The following is a 21187-nucleotide window of genomic DNA, read 5'->3' on the forward strand; positions in this document are numbered from 1 at the left end:
GAGCAAATGACGCGAAGGTAAGGTTGGAGAGATTGGAGCTAACACGGAGGCACACCAGCAATCGTTCTTCCAGCGGACCATTCGCAACTGGGAGAGGAAAAGGGAGAAATGGCAGGGGTACTCCGCCACACACCGTAAGTGCAGATATAACATGAACGATTATTAGGAGACAAGAGTTTTAAGAAGAAAGATTATATCGCCAGGCTGTTGTGCAGTTCTGTCTGAGAGAATAAGTTAAAAGGAATTCTGAGGCAGATATCGTTCTACATTTTCCGGCTTTCGAGAGCTGCTGCTGTCCGCGTTAGAAGCTGGCGCGCCACGGTGCTTCCGGGTATCATCTTTTTCCGGCTACACAATTCAGAGTTAGTAAAGACTACTTCCAACGAATTATGAATTCCCTTGGACTTAGGTGTTTTCTGCTTATGGCAAATTGTATAGGGCTTATCCCGAAACAGCGTAGATTAGTCTCATCCCTCCTGCCTCATATTCTGTGTCGTGAGTCGACATACCTGTACATTAGTAAGAACTTGGTTTCTCTGTTCAAGCCAGTGTCAGAATAGAGGGTGGTATGACGTACAAGAATTATCTCTCTCTTTCAAAATGTCAGTGGAAATGGTCCAGGTATCAGTAGGGACCTTGTAGAATTAATCACCCTGGCCCTGTCTTCGAATAACCTACGGTCATCGAGGACAATCTAAACAACGATTGTAAATTCCTCATTAGTATTCCACTCATCCACATCCGAGATCAACTGAAATTCTAAATTAGCGATGTTTCTTATATCACGAGCTCCTTATTAGTATTAAAATTTGAGGTTCAGGTTATCGTACGACCCTATTTAATGCCTTGCTTCCGCCACTAGCTGCAGGGCAGGTTCACACATCCTTACAGTATGACATTGTAATGTAACTGCCGACAATGTTGAATTAGCAGTGACGGTTTAACAGTCTAGTACGTTTGCATATTAAAACTTTATTACAGAAACTATGATAGTAGTTCTTACAAACCGTAGTCGAAGGTATGAATTTATAAGAATCAATAATAACTATTTATTCAGCCAGCCAGCCGAAAGTGTGTATCTGTACGAATCAATTAAAATGTTTATTTTGTCAATCAGTCCCATATTAATGAACAGGGTATTGCAATGCAAAAGTAACTCAGCGGTTAGGACGGTATTCAATCAAATCCCATCAGATTCTTTCAAATGTTCCAATAAATCTCAATTATCACAAAAATGTTCGAGCAGGTTTCCCAAAATCATTCAAATGGTTCAAATGGCTCTGAGAACTATGTGACTTAACTTCTGAGGTCATCAGTCCCCTAGAACGTAGAACTACTTAAACCTAACTAATCTAAGGACATCACAAACATCCATGCCCGAGGCAGGATTCGAACCTGCGACCGTAGCGGTCGCGCGGTTCCAGACTATAGCGCCTAGAACCGCTCGGCCACTCCGGCCGGCCCAAAATCAGTCAATTCCTGGACCCTAATGCGCCTTTACTCAGCGAAAGCTGTCACCAAAGTGATCTCAAATATATCCAAGTCCTCACTGCTGTATACGAGTAGTCAGAAGTGAAAAACTAAAGTGAGAGACTACATCACCAACGTGACAACATTTTCACGTCCTCATCGCAACATCGCAACACTGAAATAGCTACTTGCTAGTTACGAATTTACAATCTTTGTGCAAGACTGTCAGTAGAAGGCAACTAGCAAAATACCACCGGCTACAGTCCTGAGTGAAAGGAAGGATCTAAAAGACGTTCACGCACGAACTCTGACCAACAGTGCAGCTGCGTAACCCTTCATGAAGAGTTACCCCAAATTATGATGGCATACAAACTAGTGAGTGAAAACACGAAAAGTAAATGTACTTTTCACATTTTCCTCTCCAAAATATACAATTATCGGTAATGTAAAATTTGCAAATTTTACACGTTCAAGAATATTTATCACTTGTAGCTTCCAGCTCACGTGCTTTTCAACATTATCATCAACAAATTTAGAATATTCAACTATACTTATTGATTAGTCCTTCATACATTATTTTCAGCGGTGTGGCCAGGCAATGTGGGTATCTAGTGCTTTATCCGAGTTCATTGACAGTTCACTTGCAGATAAACATTTAATAATTTCCAAGAACGATTTATTTACATTTTCAACTATTACAAAATGGTTCAAATGGCTCTGAGCACTATGGGAGTTAACATCTGAGGTCATCAGTCCCCTAGAACTTAGAACCACTTAAACCTACCTAACCTAAGGACATCACACACATCCATGCCCGAGGCAGGATTCGAACCTGCGACCGTAGCGGTCGCGCGGTTCTAGACTGTAGCGCCTAGAACCACTCGGCCACATCGGCCGGCCAACTATTACACTTTCCAGTTAGGCTTATTAACAAAGAAGATTGTTCCAGTTTGTTAACTATAAGGTGGTATACTAGGGTTGGATAACATTGCCATAATATGAAGGATTTGCGTCTGTAGCTGACAGTTGAAAATCGGCTGAAATAGTGGAGTGGCAACGGCTGTTCAGGAGTCAGTTACAGTGTGTACTGCCAAAGTGCGGAGAGGCCAGTTGAAGCGCCGTAACAGTATGTTTAGGAAACACGAAAAACGTGCTTGGATCAAGAATGAAGTGAAGCGTGGTCGAAGCGCACAACAATGTTTTCAGAGACTGCGTGAGGCGTGTAGCGATGCAGCATTGCCATGCTCTATGGTGGCGACATGGGTTAAGTGTTTCGGGACGGCTGGGATGTCATTAAAGATAGGCCCAATGAGCGGAAACGCACTGGTATTCCTCGCCCACAGAACGTGCCAATTGGTACAAAAGTGATGGTTACAGACATCTATTAGTTATTCCTGCATCACGTTGTACCGCAGGGGCAGACGGTCACTGCGACTTGCTACTGCTATTTTTTGCGACATCACCTACGTTCTGCATTGAGAAGAAAGTGACCGCACCTTCTGGCACTGCGTCCCGTTATGCTTCATTACAATGCATGTCGTTGCAGGAGCTCCTGTGTACTTGGCTGCGGCAGATACTGGAACACAAACCATACTCACCACGTATGAGTCTGCGCGACTACCATTCGTTCACTTAAATGAAGGAACCTCATCGTGGCACGCGCTACAACAGTAAGAGAAGACATCATCCGTGCCATATGGCGGTCCTTGCGAGACACTGACAGAGGTGGACGCGCTAACGGTGTAATACGCCTTCAATCACTATGGGGGAAGGTGATCGAGATGTGGGGCGATTATATTGAGGGCATCTGTCAAAGTATGGAATGAATTACAACAGTGTTGATACTACTTTTTACCCAAGCCATACACACTGCCTGACAAAAAAGTGGTGTACCCAGATGATGTTTGATATTTTTATCAGGCCTGGTAGGGTATAAAAGGAGAGTAAATAGCGTCAGATCATTGTTAATGACACGTAAACGCCACGTACTCGTATGAGGCAACGTTATCAGCACCTGACAGAGTTTGAGAGTGGTCTCATTGTGCGACTCCATTCAGATGTTCGTGAAATATCCAGATTTGTGGGGCCCACTGTTGGACTGCATGGGAACATGATGTCGGGCATAGTCTACGTCAAGGTTCTGTCGACCACGACCGACCATCACATGGGAGGATCGCAATATAGTGCACCAAGCACATCATAGCCCTTTCAAATCTGTGCTTGCCATCCAAGAACAAGTAAGACTCCATGAAACATTCCGTGAGATTTTGCACAGTTAGACGGAGACTACCAGCATCTGGACACTGGAATATTATCCTATACACAGGCTTCCACAGACACCACAACACAAACGGCTGCTTTTGCAAATGGTGCCCTGACTGAGAAGCATAGACTTCTGATGAATGACGTCGCATTGTGTACGGCGACTAACCACGGTTCTGCACTACCGCGGATGACCACCGTTGGTGAGTATGGCTGCGACTTTCCAATGTTTTGGAGAGCCACAGCGGTGTTACTCTTGACGTCGTGCAGTCTGGTACGACTTCAGGTCGCGGCTTTGGTGCAAAGTGGAACATCACGGATTCCTGCGGCCTCGTTTGTTACCTTTCATGCGACAGTATCGTGATGCCATTTTACAACAGGACAATGACCGTCGACACACGGTACGTTTCTCTGGACTGTCTGTGTGATGTTGAGGTACAGGGATGGCTAGCAAGATCCCAAGATCTGTCCTCTACGGAATATGTGAGAGACTACCTCTGACAGAAACTCCGCCTCAATGTCAGTAGTCAAAATATCAAGGACCAGTTACAGCACTACAACATTTGTGGGTCTGAGGAGAGGATACAACACCTTTGCGACACTCTTACTAATCGAATCAGTGCGTGTATCCAGAGTACAGGGGGTGCAACGTCATACTGATACTGACGCGTTCTTTTTAAATCTGACTCGTTTCTGTAATTATAAATGACGTCACGTACCCTTCAGACAGTGAAGTTTCATTTAGTTTACTCCACCCCTTGTGGGCGCTTCACTTTCTTTGTCCGGAAGTGACTATCCCGCATGTCCCAGGAGGAATAGTCACTATGTAGGCATGTTACAAGCACGATCATTCAAAGGAGGAAAGAGTAGTAAACACAGGCTCTAAAATGCATACGCTAACAGTTATGAGTACTTGTTCAGTAGAGGAGGCGTGTTTCACAGTAGCTCCTAAGGTATGCACTTAGAACCCATGTTTACTGGACTTTTCTTCCGTTTTGGTCCATACTACCACCTTTCAAAATATGATAAGCAAAGACCTTGCAGTATAAGACGTTTGTTTCACAGTATCGATGAATAAGTGCTTACAGCTCTTAAGGTATGCAGTTTAGATCGTATGTTTACTAGACTTCTTCGCTTTGAATGATCCATTCCACCATATGCCTGAACACTGGCCATTCCTCCGGGGACAACCTGTAATATATAGATATATATTTGTACATATAAGGTGTTTCAAAGTCTTTGCATCAAACGTCTAGGAGTTTTAGATCACATCATGTGGAACAACGTTTGTTTGAGACAAAATGTTCGTCGACTCTTGCCCCTGAGAGGCGACAGAATGCAAGCACTCTGTGGTATTCTCATGCAATGTGTGTTGCTTGTAATCCTGTCCTCTATTCCATGTGGGACGTTAGGCCAGGCGTAATTGAAGTTGCTGAAACGCTTATGAAATACATTCTAAAAAGAAAAAGAAAAAAAAATGTTTGTTAGAAACCGTTTAAAATCCAATATCGCACAAAATATTTTTTATTCGAGACAACCGATTTCAACAGTCTTAGCTGTCATCTTCAGGACTCAAACACTTTTTTGTTGTAAAATATGCTCATTTTACTCTGAACCTCGTACACAAGACGTCAAGTGCATAAAACTCAGCACATTATAAACGTTTGTCGCCCTAAAATAATCGAAAACACACAGCACCTAGTCCAAAAGGCCATGTCCATATACGTATTTCTCATAGATGCTCGTTACATGATACAAATACGATACACAATATCACATCTTCTCACATATGCTGGACAGATACTAAACAGTGCGAGTCGACTTTAAATGGCATTGTTTAGTATGTGTCCAACGTATGTAAACAGATGTACTATTCTCTACCACATATGTATCATGTAACAAGTATTCTGTGAGCAAAATGTATATAGACATTGGCATCTGTGAGCAATATGTATATAGACATAGCCTTTTTGACAAGATGCTGCGTGTTTTTCAATATTTTAGCGATGGCAAACGTTTATAATGTGCTGAGTTTTATGGGCTTGACGTCTTGTGCGTGAAGTTCAACGAAAAATAAAAATGTTTTACAACATCAAAAATTTAAGCTCTGAAGCTGACAGCTAAGATTTTTGAAACCGGCTGTCTTGAACAAAAATATTTTGTATGATCTTCGCTTTTGAATGGTTTTTAACAATTGAAACAAATCGCTCTTCAGTACTCTTATAATGAGAGAATTCAATAAAATAAAATAAGAAACGACGGGCCAAGAAGAAATTATCCAAATGGGACGGAAATCGGTTTATGTGGTGTACATGTACAGACAAAAAAAAATGATCACAGTTTCGGAAAATTTGAGTGGTTTATTCAAGAGAAAGAGCTTCACAAAATCAGTAACGCTTTCGTACACCTGCGACCCCTATGCGAGCAGTTATTCGAGTTGGCATTGATTGACCGAGTTGACAGATGTCCTCCTGAGCGATATCGTGACAAATTCTGTCCAATTAAAACATTAGATCGTCTCATTCCCGAGCTGGTTGAAAGGCCCTGCCCATAATGCTCCAATTGTTCTCAATCTGGGAGAGATCCGGCGACCTTGCTGCCCAAGGTAGGGTCTGGCAAGCACGAAGGCAAGCAGTAGAAACTCTCACTGTGTACGGGACGGCAGTATCTTGCTGAAATGAGAGCCCAGGATGGCTTGCCGTGAATCGCTGTTCGGGGCTTCCCCAAACACGTCTTCGGCCTGGAAATTCTTTGACGAGTTCCGCTTCAAACTGATCGCCGATGACCAGCGACGCCGTGTTGAAGGCACCCCAGAGGGCGGTGGGGCACCAACGTGACTGTCACTCCCAATACGGTTTGACAACCAGGAGTGATGGTCTGGGCAGCCACTTCCTGTCATACAAGTACCCCTTTTGTTGTCATCCGCAGCACCCTTACAGCACAGAGGTACGTCGACGATATTCTACACCTTGTTTCGTTGTCACTCATTGCAAGCCAGTCTGGCCACACATTTCGTCAAGATACTGACCACCCCTACACGGTGAGACGTTCTGCTGGTTGTCTTCGTGCTTGCTAGACCCTACCTTGTCCAGCAAGGTCGCCATATATCTACCCAGTTGAGCACGTTTGGAGCATTATGGACAGGGCCCTCCAATCAGGTCGGAATTATAACTATCTAACGCTCCCCTTTGACAGAGTATGGTACGATTACAGTCAAGAGGACATGCAAAAATTTTATCAATCGATGCCAAGCCGAACAACTGCTTGCACAAGTGCCAGAGGTACACCAACACTATACTGACTTGCTTTTTCTTTTCAACAAATCTTCCAATTTTTCTAAAATTGTAATCATTTGTTTGTCTGTAAATGCACAACATATCTGCTCGGATAATTCCTTCGCGGTGCGTCGCTTTATTATTATTGAAACTCCTGGTTAAATCCGCAGGACAGAACAGGTAGCTGAAATAGTGGAAAGGGCAAAAATGTGCGGCTGTCACTTACACTCGAACACATATAACTTTATTCAATAGCCCAAACATTACAGAGCAAATTTCCGAGCTTATCTATCGACTGAATATGCCACACAATCTTACAGCTTAAAGGCACAACCTCTTTAATTTTCAAAACGGCTGGAGGCTCATGATTTAAAACACAACTACAATAAATTTTCACAAGGCAGAAGGCCCAAAGCTTTATCCTTAAATAATTTTTCAAAAGGAAGGCTGAAGGCCTACAACAATCTAAGACTTAACAATAGCCAATTTTACTTTTAAAACGACTGAAAGCCCATGATTCAAAACACAACTACAATAAATTTTTACAACGCAGAAAGCCCAAGGTTTTATCCTTAAATATTTTTTTTAAATGAGGCTGAAGGCCCAAACAATCTAAGATTTAACAAGTAAGGAATTTTAATTTTAAGATGACTGAAGGCCCATGATTGAAAAACACAACTACAATAAATTTTCAAAAGGCAGAAGACCCAAAGCTTTACCCCAAAAAAAAAAAAAAAAAAGAAAATTTAAATGAGGCTCAAACAATGCAAGACTTGACAAGTAAGGAACCTTCAATTTTAAAACGGCTGAAGGCCCATTATTTAAAACTCAACTAAAAGCATACAAATTCAAAACATCGGCTATGAGCCATTAAAATACACAATCAAACACCCATAAGAAAAGGCAGTACAGCCAGCGGCGCTCAGAAGTTTCCGGGGGTCGGTCTGCACTTGAAATATTAACGTTCGCGACAGGAAGTCGGCCCAACTACACTCCTGGAAATTGAAATAAGAACACCGTGAATTCATTGTCCCAGGAAGGGGAAACTTTATTCCTGGGGTCAGATACATCACATGATCACACTGACAGAACCACAGGCACATAGACACAGGCAACAGAGCATGCACAATGTCGGCACTAGTACAGTGTATATCCACCTTTCTCAGCAATGCAGGCTGCTATTCTCCCATGGAGATGATCGTAGAGATGCTGGATGTAGTCCTGTGGAACGGCTTGCCATGCCATTTCCACCTGGCGCCTCAGTTGGACCAGCGTTCGTGCTGGACGTGCAGACCGCGTGAGACGACGCTTTATCCAGTCCCAAACATGCTCAATGGGGGACAGATCCGGAGATCTTGCTGGCCAGGGTAGTTGACTTACACCTTCTAGAGCACGTTGGGTGGCACGGGATACATGCGGACGTGCATTGTCCTGTTGGAACAGCAAGTTCCCTTGCCGGTCTAGGAATGGTAGAATGATGGGTTCGATGACGGTTTGGATGTACCGTGCACTATTCAGTGTCCCCTCGACGATCACCAGTGGTGTACGGCCAGTGTAGGAGATCGCTCCCCACACCATGATGCCGGGTGTTGGCCCTGTGTGCCTCGGTCGTATGCAGTCCTGATTGTGGCGCTCACCTGCACGGCGCCAAACACGCATACGACCATCATTAGCACCAAGGCAGAAGCGACTCTCATCGCTGAAGACGACACGTCTCCATTCGTCCCTCCATTCACGCCTGTCGCGACACCACTGGAGGCGGGCTGCACAATGTTGGGGCGTGAGCGGAAGACGGCCTAACGGTGTGCGGGACCGTAGCCCAGCTTCATGGAGACGGTTGCGAATGGTCCTCGCCGATACCCCAGGAGCAACAGTGTGCCTAATTTGCTGGGAAGTGGCGGTGCGGTCCCCTACGGAACTGCGTAGGATCCTACGGTCTTGGCGTGCATCCGTGCGTCGCTGCGGTCCGGTCGCAGGTCGACGGGCACGTGCACCTTCCGCCGACCACTGGCGACAACATCGATGTACTGTGGAGACCTCACGCCCCACGTGTTGAGCAATTCGGCGGTACGTCCACCCGGCCTCCCGCATGCCCACTATACGGCCTCGCTCAAAGTCCGTCAACTGCACATACGGTTCACGTCCACGCTGTCGCGGCATGCTACCAGTGTTAAAGACTGCGATGGAGCTCCGTGTGCCACGGCAAACTGGCTGACACTGACGGCGGCGGTGCACAAATGCTGCGCAGCTAGCGCCATTCGACGGCCAACACCGCGGTTCCTGGTGTGTCCGCTGTGCTGTGCGTGTGATCATTGCTTGTACAGCCCTCTCGCAGTGTCCGGAGCAAGTATGGTGGGTCTGACACACCAGTGTCAATGTGTTCTTTTTTCCATTTCCAGGAGTGTATATCCGATCCGCCGGCAACCCAACCAAGAGACAGTTAACGGACCCACCGACAAGACGACTTGCTTTCCACCCAACCAGTACACAGGGAACTCCAATGCCAAAAGGTAAAAGGCGTAGCCGCCCACAACCAAGTATGAATAAGTTGTCAAAACTACACACACATGTTGGACAGCGACAACACGGTGAGGAAAGGACACTGCCTAAATTTTACGTCAGCAGCCAGGGCAGATAACCGGAACGCTAACGGCCACAAGGCAGAAAATTCCGCTGGTGCACTTGGACTTTAAATTACCAAAATACAGTTAAACTCCACCGGATGGTGGCCAAACTTTCGCCAACTCGAACACTCGCTGTTGCTAACGGGAATACCCCCAACAGCCAACCATGGAAACCAACGGCACAATGTGAACAGACTGGCTTCGGTAATTAAATCACCACTCAACTTCGATGTCCTGGGTCGGTGAGCCACGAACTTCGTAGCAATCTGAATAGCTCCCACATACTCCGACAATGCGTAGAAACCGCCAGTGGGCCCGGCCCACTGCGTCGCGCGGAGATTTCCTGGCTGATCCACACCAACCGACCGACTGCCGCACACCAGCTAGCCGGAAATTATAAGCACCAGACCAAAGATAGTACAAGGTGCGAATATCGATACACAACACTGCTGCCAAACGTAGAACGAGGAAGAACCGTGGCATAACCGCAACAACCGTGGGAAACCAAACATAGAGTAACAGTTAAGGTTTAAACCAACGCATACGCCGGGGCCAGCATGGCTCAATTATTATTATTGTAGAGTATCTGTCTCGGTTTAGTCACAGTCTTCCAATTTTCTTATTGAACTTAACTTTGTGTTCTGCCTTACGGCAGGTCTTCTCATGGGGGAAGACTCGTCGGAGAAGTCCACCGCATGAGCGTTTAGGGAAGTGATTCCAGTGGTGGTTTCCCGTTGCCTTCCACTGACGATTATGAAATGATAATCAGGACAACACAACACCCAGTCCCTCAGCGGAGAAAATCTCCGACCCAGCCGGGAATCGAACCCGGGCCTTTTGGCATGACAGACTGCCGCGCTGACCACTCAGCTATCGTGGTGGACTTTCTTATTGAAAATCACAATCAGTTTATAAGGGTAGGTAGTAAGCTACACAATTGGTTAGCAGACCCTGCTAGTTCGGTGTAATCTCGTCGTCCCAAGGCCAGCGAATACTAAAGGACATCTAGCGCAACTGGAAAGCATCATCGAATATTTAGTCTCGCACAAAAGTTGTTCCCTATGAAGTGATCTTTCACCCCTGGACGTTTGTCGCAAGGAGTTGCACCTGCCTTAAATCAGAAGTTGACGTGTGTATCGAGCTGTTTGATGGTGAATACTGTATTGGTATTTTAAATGTTAGCGTGTTTTGTAAACAACACAAAAGATTTTAATCGGAACGGCGGTCGGCAACTCGGTATGGAAATTGCAGACTAGGCAACACATGCAGTTTGTTTGTTGTCTTATGTATCTTCGGCAGCAAATTAACAGTACATGGAAAATGCTGCAGCTGCGGACCTCTTGGTTTTACTTAAATGACGGTATAGGGATTGCAATGAGTGAGCTTCTCCAGCCGCATACCTTGGTTTCTGAAAGCGTGGCTGACACTTGTCCTTGTAATAGCTTCTCAGTCGCCCTCAGCACGTTGTGGTCATGTCAGTCCCCCACCTAGTAATCACCGTGATGTTATGAGTGACTGCAGCAATGTCCTCTCTATGGATGATGTGGATATGTAGAGGGATACTATGTTTGCATTTAGGTTGTTCTCATTCCTCATGATAAAGCTGTTTCTGCCAGAGAGCGCCAGAAAACACGTGTTACTGCGCGTGGGCAGCTACGATGATGTAGGAAGCCCATATGTTCGTACATATATAGTATTAAGAGATCTTACATGATATCATAAAAAAAATAGTATACTCCAAGAGCATCGGAATTTTGTAAACCACACTAAACTGCATTTTACCCACACGTCTACACTGCGCAACAAAATTAAAGGATTATTTTTTGAACCCGATAACTGTCTCCCATTGCAATCTTTCACATATAATACTGGTCTTTTTCTGGATGTGTTACACTTTCGGATACATCACACAAATGTGCCAGTAAAATTTTAAATAATGACAATGTCTGGTCTTCAGTACTTGAAATTCTTCTAAATGGCTAGTTCTCAGTGTGTTGAGTTTTAAATGAGAGCCAAATGCTGTTTGATTTAAGAAAGTCATTGCACATTTGCACATGTAATGTAATTCATCTTGTGTAAAAGGAATTTACTTTGAACTGATGCTTTTCAAAGTACCATATGCAATATTTCCCTGTGACCTGTTAGAAATAGCTTCATTTCACTATCTGCCAGAGAGCGCCAGAAAACACGTGTTACTGCGCGTGGGCAGCTACGATGATGTAGGAAGCCCATATGTTCGTACATATATAGTATTAAGAGATCTTACATGATATCATAAAAGAAATAGTATACTCCAAGAGCATCGGAATTTTGTAAACCACACTAAACTGCATTTTACCCACACGTCTACACTGCTCAACAAAATTAAAGGATCATTTTTTTGAACCCGATAACTGTCTCCCATTGAAAAGCATAAGTTTCAAATTTGGTTCAAAACATTCCTCTCTCATGGTACAAAAGCGTGGTGCCCTGCGACTTCACCGTCGGACTCGGTGAGGCTTCAAAAATGAAGGTGTCAACACCTAGGGAAAAAAAGTCTACAGCTCAGAAGTTTATGCACCAAACCGCAACCAAGGGCGACGAAGCGGCTGCCCATACCTCAGGCGCTAGAGCAGCCGCCAGGCTGGATTGGTGCCAAAATATCTGAGAAGTACATTTCTAACGTGCTCAACAAAATAGCGTGAGTGGCGTCGAGGCGTTGCCGGATCGGGGCCTCTTAGAGCGACCCTTTGCCGTTTTATTCATGCATAGGTTAATGTTGCACTCCCATATGATCACGCCACAGAAGTCCGGAAAACGGGAGGGCTGAAAAAGCGTAAGCACCCTTTACTGCTTCGAATAACGTTCAAATTTCGTAGAATGGTTTTGAGCAGTCCCTAGTGGTTTCAATCTGTACACGACATCAAAAACTGCGGTCGCGTTGCACTCTAAAGGTGTGCGATGACGCCCAGTGGGTATGCATCCCCACAGTGTCCTTACAGAAGAGTTGAAACATCCGAGATTGTCATCAGCGTCAAAGGATATCAAGATCATCACCTTGTTACTCACCGCACTGCCAAATGTCGTTTTCGACCGCGAAATGTGTGGGAATCAACGCCCCAGGAAAATGGGTGGTTTCATTGACGCTCTTTATGCCACCCCTGAAGTCCACCCACAAGACAGCCGCGTAATTTCAACGCTGGGTATCGCGATTCTGACCACCATCAATGGCTCTGAGCACTGTGGGACTTAACATCTGTGGTCATCAGTCCCCTAGAACTTAGAACGTCTTAAACCTAACTAACCTAAGGACATCACACACATCCATGCCCGAGGCAGGATTCGAACCTGGGACCGTAGCAGTCGCGCGGTTCCGGACTGAGCGCCTAGAACCGCTAGACCACCGCGGCCGGCTGACCACCATCGCAGAGGCGTCAAAAGAAGGTGTGAAATGTGGGTAAGAGGGCTTGTGGTGACCTTCTCATCGAGTGACACGTCCAAGGTGGCCTTGGGCAGAATTATGGCGAAATTTGGTGCTAATGTGAAGCCACTATCGCACCTTACAGCTCACATAAACTTGTCAGATCTGGCCTTATTTTTCACCTGTACCAGTATCAACACCTTGAAGCTTCGCCGAGCCGGAGGACCACCCTTTTGCACCATTAAAGAGGAAGGTGTGGAAGGCAATTATTGGGTTTCGAAAAAAATGACCCTTTAATGCTGTTCCGCAGTGTAGCTATTCAGAGTCAGATAATGGTGAAATATTGGCCTATAGGTGATGATTTAGCTTGTGAACTAAGCACGTAGGGTGTATACCATAAGTTTAAATATTACTTATACGTAATGATAACTGTTACATTTAAAAATTGCTATTATTTCTTGAGAACACGAATTTCATCTTCTTCTTTACTAGTTGCCGTGCTGTATGAAATATCAAAAAGGACTGAAAACCTTAAGTGAATCGTGTGTATTGCTGGCCACACTGGATTTAATTAAAATATAGGAGCAACTAGTGGATCACACAAATTTGTTATTAAAGTAATTAGAAAAACATTTTAGATTAAATCATCAGGCAATGCAAATACGTAACATAATCAAATAAGCTTTTATTACCGCTGCAATCGTCCCCATGTCCATCTGAACGAAATTAGTTTTGCAGAATTTACATACAAACAAACTGTCCCTCGCATTCATTCACGACGCAGAAACTCCATTAACGTAAAAGCAGGCAGGCAGGGCATATCATCCTCATATGTTTACACGCGTCCGAGAGTAAGCTAGAGGAGCAGCAACCATCAGTTAGCTGTATGGAATGTTTCCAAAAGACCAGAAAAGTAACAAAATCGTTTCTTTGTTTTTATCTTCAGAATACACTATTTAAGAAGAATAAAAGAAGCGGACATAAATCAGCAAGTACAGCAGGGTGGTGGTATATGCAGATGTCGCGAACCGCGTGCCGGCAATCAGTTTTCAAATTACTAAGATAGCAACGCAATTACGCCGACAGCTAACGCACCTATAACATAACTTTATACTGGGTGCTCTAAAATTCCCCTTACAAACTTCTAGGTCTGGTAGACGGAACTGAGTAGATAACATTTTGAATGGGAACCACTGTCCAGGAACGCACCGTTTTCGTGCTCAACCATTCGAAAACACATTGGTAACGCGACTACTTTTTCAAGTAATGTATTAGGCGTGACCCAATACACCACTTATTTTACAATGTCACTCATTAATAACCTCAGAAAAATGCTAACTTTATCATTTTTCACAAACAATGTTGATTAGAGTTAAAATTAACCGTGCTTGTCCTTTTCGAAGGATTCTGATCCAGTACGAGTAAGGTTCGATGGGCGACCACCATGTTCGGTGCACACATTGTACCTACAAAAGACGATGTGTTACATATAGGTGACGAGCAGCTCTTCCATTACCGTGAGCTTCGCTATACGGAAAGAACATGTCGGTGTATTTTGCAAATGTGTACTCATCCATGTTGCTCTGACACTTACAGGCACATGAATGAGGCTCCAACCAGGTCAGATAGGTAGGATAGAAGACTATGATGTTTGGTTTGTGGGGTGCTCAACTGCGCGGTTATCAGCACCCGTACAAACTCCCAACCTTTGCTCAGTCCAATCTCACCACTTTCATGAATGAAGACGAAATGATGAGGACAACACAAACACCCAGTCATCTCGAGACAGGTGAAAATCCCTGACCCCACCGGCAATCGAAGCCGGGACCCCGTGCTCGGGAAGCGAGAACGCGACCGCGAGACCATGAGCTACGGACAGGTAGGGTAAGACGTCAGACGTCATCAGGAAATCCGACATAAGGACTCCCCGCCGTGATTATCCCGTTGCACACTTACCTAGAAAACACGTTTTCAAATAGCTGTAGCACGGAAACTGTACGTTTTCGGGCATGGATTCCAATTCAAAATATTTTCTACTCAGTCCCCTCTACAAATCCTAGAAGTTTGTAACAGGAATTTTAGAGCACCCTGTATTCGTTTTGGCGAAGTTCTTTTTATTTGTCTAATACCATTTAGTCTATTTATCTAGTCCATACGATTCGGATATCAGAAGAAATATTTCAACTGATCGACGAACGTAGGAAGTGCAAAACTGTTCAGGGAAAGATAGGAATACAGCAGTAAAAATCACATAGGAACGAAATAACTAGGAAGTCCTGTAAAACCATGTCGAATCGTTTCAGGCAAAAGTGAATTCGTAAGGACTCTCGCCTCATCGTTATGATGAACTGCGCAGCTTTACTGTTTCTGATGCAGCATAATATTTAAGGAGAAAAGTGTACAGGTATGGATTCCAAAACTGTCCACAGTCAGACTGTTGTAGATAACGTGGGAGACAATATTGCTGCTGATATTTTCTTTTATATTTACCTGTTGTGTTCATATAGTAACTAAAAACCGCTATTTAATATGCACCAACCAGATCACCGCATAACCTTTCAGCTTTACGTTTCCCTCGTTTTCTCTAAATCAATTAAGCAGAATGCTGGAACTGTTACTCTGAAAAGGGCGCCCCTGGGTTTCTTCCCCGTGCTTGCTCTATCCGAACTTGTCCTCTATCTGTCATGTTCTCATCGTCGATGAGGAGTTGAAAGCTATCTGTCTGGCTTGCTTCGTCCCTTCAGTATGTTTGATGTATAGAGGCAGTTGTGGAGCGTTTGCGGCCGTGAGGCTTTTGCCAACCCATTGCTTTTATTTATCGCAATGAGCTTTAAAAATTCGCTGTCTCTCCTACGCGCGGCGAACGATGTAGCCAAGGGGACGTCTTTGATGGTTCAAATGGCTCTGAGCACTATGGGACTCAACATCTGAGGTCATCAGTCCCCTAGAACTTAGAACTACTTAAACCTAACTAACCTAAGGACATCACACACATCGATGCCCGAGGCAGGATTCGAACCTGCGACCGTAGCAGTCACGTGGTTCCGGACTGAAGTGCCTAGAACCGCACGGCCACCACGGCCGGCGGACGTCTTTGATTCTCTGCAAGCTTTCATGGTTAGCGCTCTTATATCAAGCTCCTATAACAGTACGACAATTCCGAAGGAAAATATCCCCTTTGAACAAAAGAAGTTTTTCGATCGCAATTATGTATAAAACATTGCTGACATAGTAGCTGATAGCTGAGAGCGTGTCGTTGAAATCTGCATTATATCGACTACTGCTCTCTGGTCCCACTTAACTGCCTGGCAGACGGTTCTTCGAACCACCTTCAGACTATTTCCCTGCCGTTCCACTCTCTAACAGCGCATGGGAAAAACGAAAACTTAAATCTCTGGGCAAGAGCTGTGATTTCTCTTATTTTATTACGATGATTATTTCTCCTGTACAGCTTGGTGACGATGAAATATTTTGGTATTCACAGGAGAAAAACGGTGATACAAATTTCGTGAAACGTTCTCGACGCAGCGCAAAACGCCTTTGTTTTAATGGTTGTCATCCCAATTAGCTTGTCATAGCCGTGAAATTCATTCCTGTATTTTGCGATAATACAAAACGAGCTGCCCTTCTCTGAACCTTTTCGATGACCTCTATCAATCCTATTTGGGAAAGATCCCACAAAGCACAGTATTATTCTAGCAAGCCGGCCGAGGTGGCCGTGCGGTTTTAGGCGCTACAGTCTGGAACCGCGGGACTGCTACGGTCGCAGGTTCGAATCCTGCCTCGGACATGGATGTATGTGATGTCCTTAGGTTAGTTAGGTTTAAGTTGTTCTAAGTTCTAGGGGACTGATGACCTCAGAAGTTAAGTCCCATAGTGCTCAGAGCCAGCCATTAGTCTAGCAGAGAGCGGACAAGGGCAGTATAGTCAGTTTTTTCAGTAGACCTATTGCATCTTGTAAGTGTTCTGCCAACAAAGCGCAGTCTTCGGATTGCGTTCCCCACAACATTGTCCATGTGATCGATCCAATTTAAGTTGTTCGTAATTTTAATTCCTAGCTATTTAATAGTATTGACAGCCATTAGATTTGCGTGATTTACCGAGCAATAGAAATTCAAATGTTTTCTTTTTGTACTCACGTGGATGACATCACGCTTTCCCTTACTGAGAGATAATTACAACTTATCGCACCATACAGTTGTGTTGTGTAAGTCATTTTGTAACTGGTTTTGATCCATGACATTACTAGACGGTATATGACAGAATCATCTACAAGAAATTTAGGTGGGCTGCTCAAATTATTTCCTAAATCGTTTATGTAGATTAGAAACAGCAGATGACCTATAACACTTCCTTAGGGAACACCAGATATCACTTCCATTTTGCTCGATGATTTTCTGTCGATTAATACGTACTGCAACCTTTCTGAGAGGAAACCAAGGATACAGTAGCACAACTGAAGCGATACCCGTACACACGCAATTTAATTACAAGTATCTTGTGAAGAATGGTGTCAAAAACGTTTTGGAAATTTAAAAGTATGGAATCAATTTGAGATCCCCTATCGATAGCACTCATTACTGCGTGCAAATAAAGAGCTATTTGTGTTTCACAAGAACGATATTTTCCGAATCCGTGCTGACTGTGTGTTAATAGACCATTACCTTCGATGTGATTCGCAAAGTTGAAACACAGTATATATTTCGTAAATCCTACCCCAAATCGACGTTACTCATATGAGTCTGTAATTCAGTGGATTGCTCTCATTTCCTTTCTTGAGTACAGGCGTCACTTGTGCAACTTTCCAGTCTTTATGTACCGATATTTCGTCGAGCGAGCGGTTGTTAATGATTGCTAAGTATGGAGCTATGGTATCAGTATACTTTGAAAGGAACCTTCTTGGCGTGTTAGCGGGACGTGAAAACTTATTTTTTTATTAAATGCTTTGAGCTGCTTTACTGTACCGAACATATCTACACTAAAGAGCCAAAGAAACTGGTACACCTCCCTAATATCGTGCAGGGCACACGCGAGCAAGCAGATGTGCCTCAACACGACGTGACATGGACTCGACTAATGTCTGAAGTAATACTGGAGGAAACTGACACCATGTATCCTGCAGGTCTGTCCATAAATCCGTAAGAGTACGAAAGAGTGCTGATCTCCTCGGAACAGCACGTTGCAAGGCATCTCAGATATGCTCAATAATGTTCATGTCTGGAGAGCCTGGTGGCCAGCAGAATACTTTAAACTCACTAGAGTGTTCCTGGAGTCACTCTGTAGCAATTCTGGACGTGTGGGGTGTCGCATTGTCCTGCTGGAATTGCCAAAGTGAGTCGGAATGTACAATGGACATGAATGGATGCAGATGATCTGGTAGTATACTCACGTACATGTCACCTGTCAGAGTCGTATCTAGACATATCAAGGGTCCCAAATCACTCACACTGCACACGCCCCACACCATTACAGACCCTGAGACCCTCCAACAGATTGAACAGTCCCCTGCTGACATGCAGAGTCTATGGATTCATTATACCCGTACGAGTCCATCCTCTCGATACAATTTGAGACGAGACTCGTCCGACCAGGCAAAACGTTTTCAGACATCAACAGTCCAATGTCGGTGTGACGGGCCTAGGAGAGGCGTAAAGCTTTGTGCTGCTCAGTCACCGGGGTACACGAGTAGGCCTTCGGCTCCGAAAGCCCATATCGATGATGTTTCGTTGAATGTTTCGCACGCTGACACTTATTGGTGGCCCAGCACTGAAATCTGCAGCAATTTGCGAATGGGTTGTACTTCTGTGCCGGCCGGAGTGGCCGAGCGGTTCTAGGCGCTACAGTCTGGAACCGCGCGACCGCTACGGTCGCAGGTTCGAATCCTGCCTCTGGCATGGATGTGTGTGATGACCTTAGGTTAGTTAGGTTTAAGTAGTTCTAAGTTCTAGGGGACTGACGACCTCACAAGTTAAGTCCCATAGTGCTCAAAGCCATTTGAACCATTTTGTACTTCTGTAACGTTTAACGATTCTCTTCAGTCGTCATTGATCCCATTCCTGCAGGATCTTTTTCCGGCTGCGGCGATGTCGGAGATTTGATGTTTTACCGGATTCCTTAATATTCATGGTACAATCGTCAAATGATCGTACGAGAAGATCCTCACTTCTTCGCCACCTCGGAGATGCTGTGTCCCACCGCTCGTGCACCGACTATATCACCACGTCCAAACTCATTTAAAACTTGATAATCTGCCCTTGTAGCAGCAGTAACCGATCTAACGACTTCGCCAGACACTTGTCTTATGCAGGCGTTGTCGACCGCAGCGCCGTAATCTGTCTGTTCACATACCTCTGCACATGAATGCATATGTCAGTGTTTTTGGCACTTCAGTGTACTTCTATGTTACTCATAATGGCAGTTGTTCACAGTTTGAATTTTGGAATGTTTAGTTCGTCTTCTCTGAAAAAGGACCTGCGCTTTAGTGGCGCTGTCACTGGTAATATTGCCGCTGGTATCACGAATGAAGGTATTGCCGCAGGTGTACATTACATACTACCAGAAGCTTTCGAGACAGAGTTTCATTGTGGAAGCTGTAACAGAAGGTCGGTGGTTCGAGTCTCATTAGTAACCACCTTTTTCTAATTTTATTTAAATTGTTTGTTATCACATTTCCATCATGTTGTCTTCTTGAGTACAAATTTTGAAACTGGTTCTTGTGCCGTGATGGACTCTGCACCGTTCCGCGGCTGCCAACTGCACCGCTTGGAATTTCGCGTTGACCACTGGCCATGTCGAGCGCTGCCCAGCCCTGAGAGGGCGCGCGAAGTTTGCAAGGCAAAGCAGCGAGGGCATGCGGACAGAACGACTGCTGTAACCGATCTAATGGGGCCACAACTGGACAGGCACACGGGCCAATGATTGCTGCACGTATAGGGCAACGGTTTTACCGCGGATGATGCTGGAAGTCTTACCGAGTGTGGTCGAACATGGCCATGCCAACAGGAGTCCTGATGTAACGCCCAGCTACTCGAGGGGGTACTTGAAGAGATTCTGTACAACAGTACAGGCCATGGCGTGCTAGACTTCACGCGTGCAGTGTGTGCGGGAAGCGTGCGAGCCGAGACTCGGCCTGTATCGGCTCTGTTCGGTCCTTCTCGGAAGTACTGCTCGGAAAAGCGCGACGTTTCATTGAGTATTGCGGCGTAACATATTCCGGATCAGCACAGCTCTCTCCATCTCGGCAAAATCATGGTATCAGCGCTGTTTACCCTTCGCTATTTAGTTGGTTGGATGGTTTGGAGGAAGGGACGAGAAAGCGAGGTCATCGGTCCCATTGGATGAAGCAGGGATGATGGGGAAGGAAGATGGCCGTGCGCTTTCACAGGTACAGTGGAAATCTGACGTCACACGCCTTTAAAAATCAACGGGTATGACAGAAGAGAGCGGTGATAATTCTCAGTTTAGATTATGCAGTCTCATAAGTGACGGGCACTGCAGATTTTTAATGAAACATCACAATATCCAGAAGAAAAAATTTAAAGATTGCGTGAACGAAAGAACAAAATTTACAACAATCGACAGACGGGATACATAGCTATGTGCGTCAAGAAGCACATTGTGCTAAATTCGCAGGCATGGAGCACGTGAAGAAATTCGCGGTACGAATAGTAAAATTTCTGAAGTAGCGCACATTATTCCACTGTAAATGGCAACAGTTTTCGATGGAACTGAACGAGGAGTGTGGACACTTTATATATTACTGCAACATACGTTGGTTAAGTCAAATAGCATGCCTGGGGTGGTTTTTCGATTTATAACTCACCATTGCTGAATTTGTGAAGTAAAAAGGAGTGCAGGAACGAGAAATCACAAAATTCGGAATAGATTACAGACCTCGCGTTTTAAGTGAAGTTGACAGCACAATGCCCATGCCGGCCAAGGTGGCCGTGCGGTTCTAGGCGCTTCAGTCCGGAACCGCGAGACTGCTACGGTCGCAGGTTCGAATCCTGCCTCGGGCATGGATGTGTGTGATGTCCTTAGTTAGTTAGGTTTAATTAGTTCTAAGTTCTAGGGGACTGATGACCTCAGATGTTAAGTCCCATAGTGCTCAGAGCCATTTGAACAATGCCCATAGTAAGACATTGCAAGGTAACAGC

The sequence above is a fragment of the Schistocerca piceifrons genome, chromosome 2, assembly GCF_021461385.2.
Source record: "Schistocerca piceifrons isolate TAMUIC-IGC-003096 chromosome 2, iqSchPice1.1, whole genome shotgun sequence".
Lineage (NCBI taxonomy): Eukaryota > Metazoa > Arthropoda > Insecta > Orthoptera > Acrididae > Schistocerca > Schistocerca piceifrons.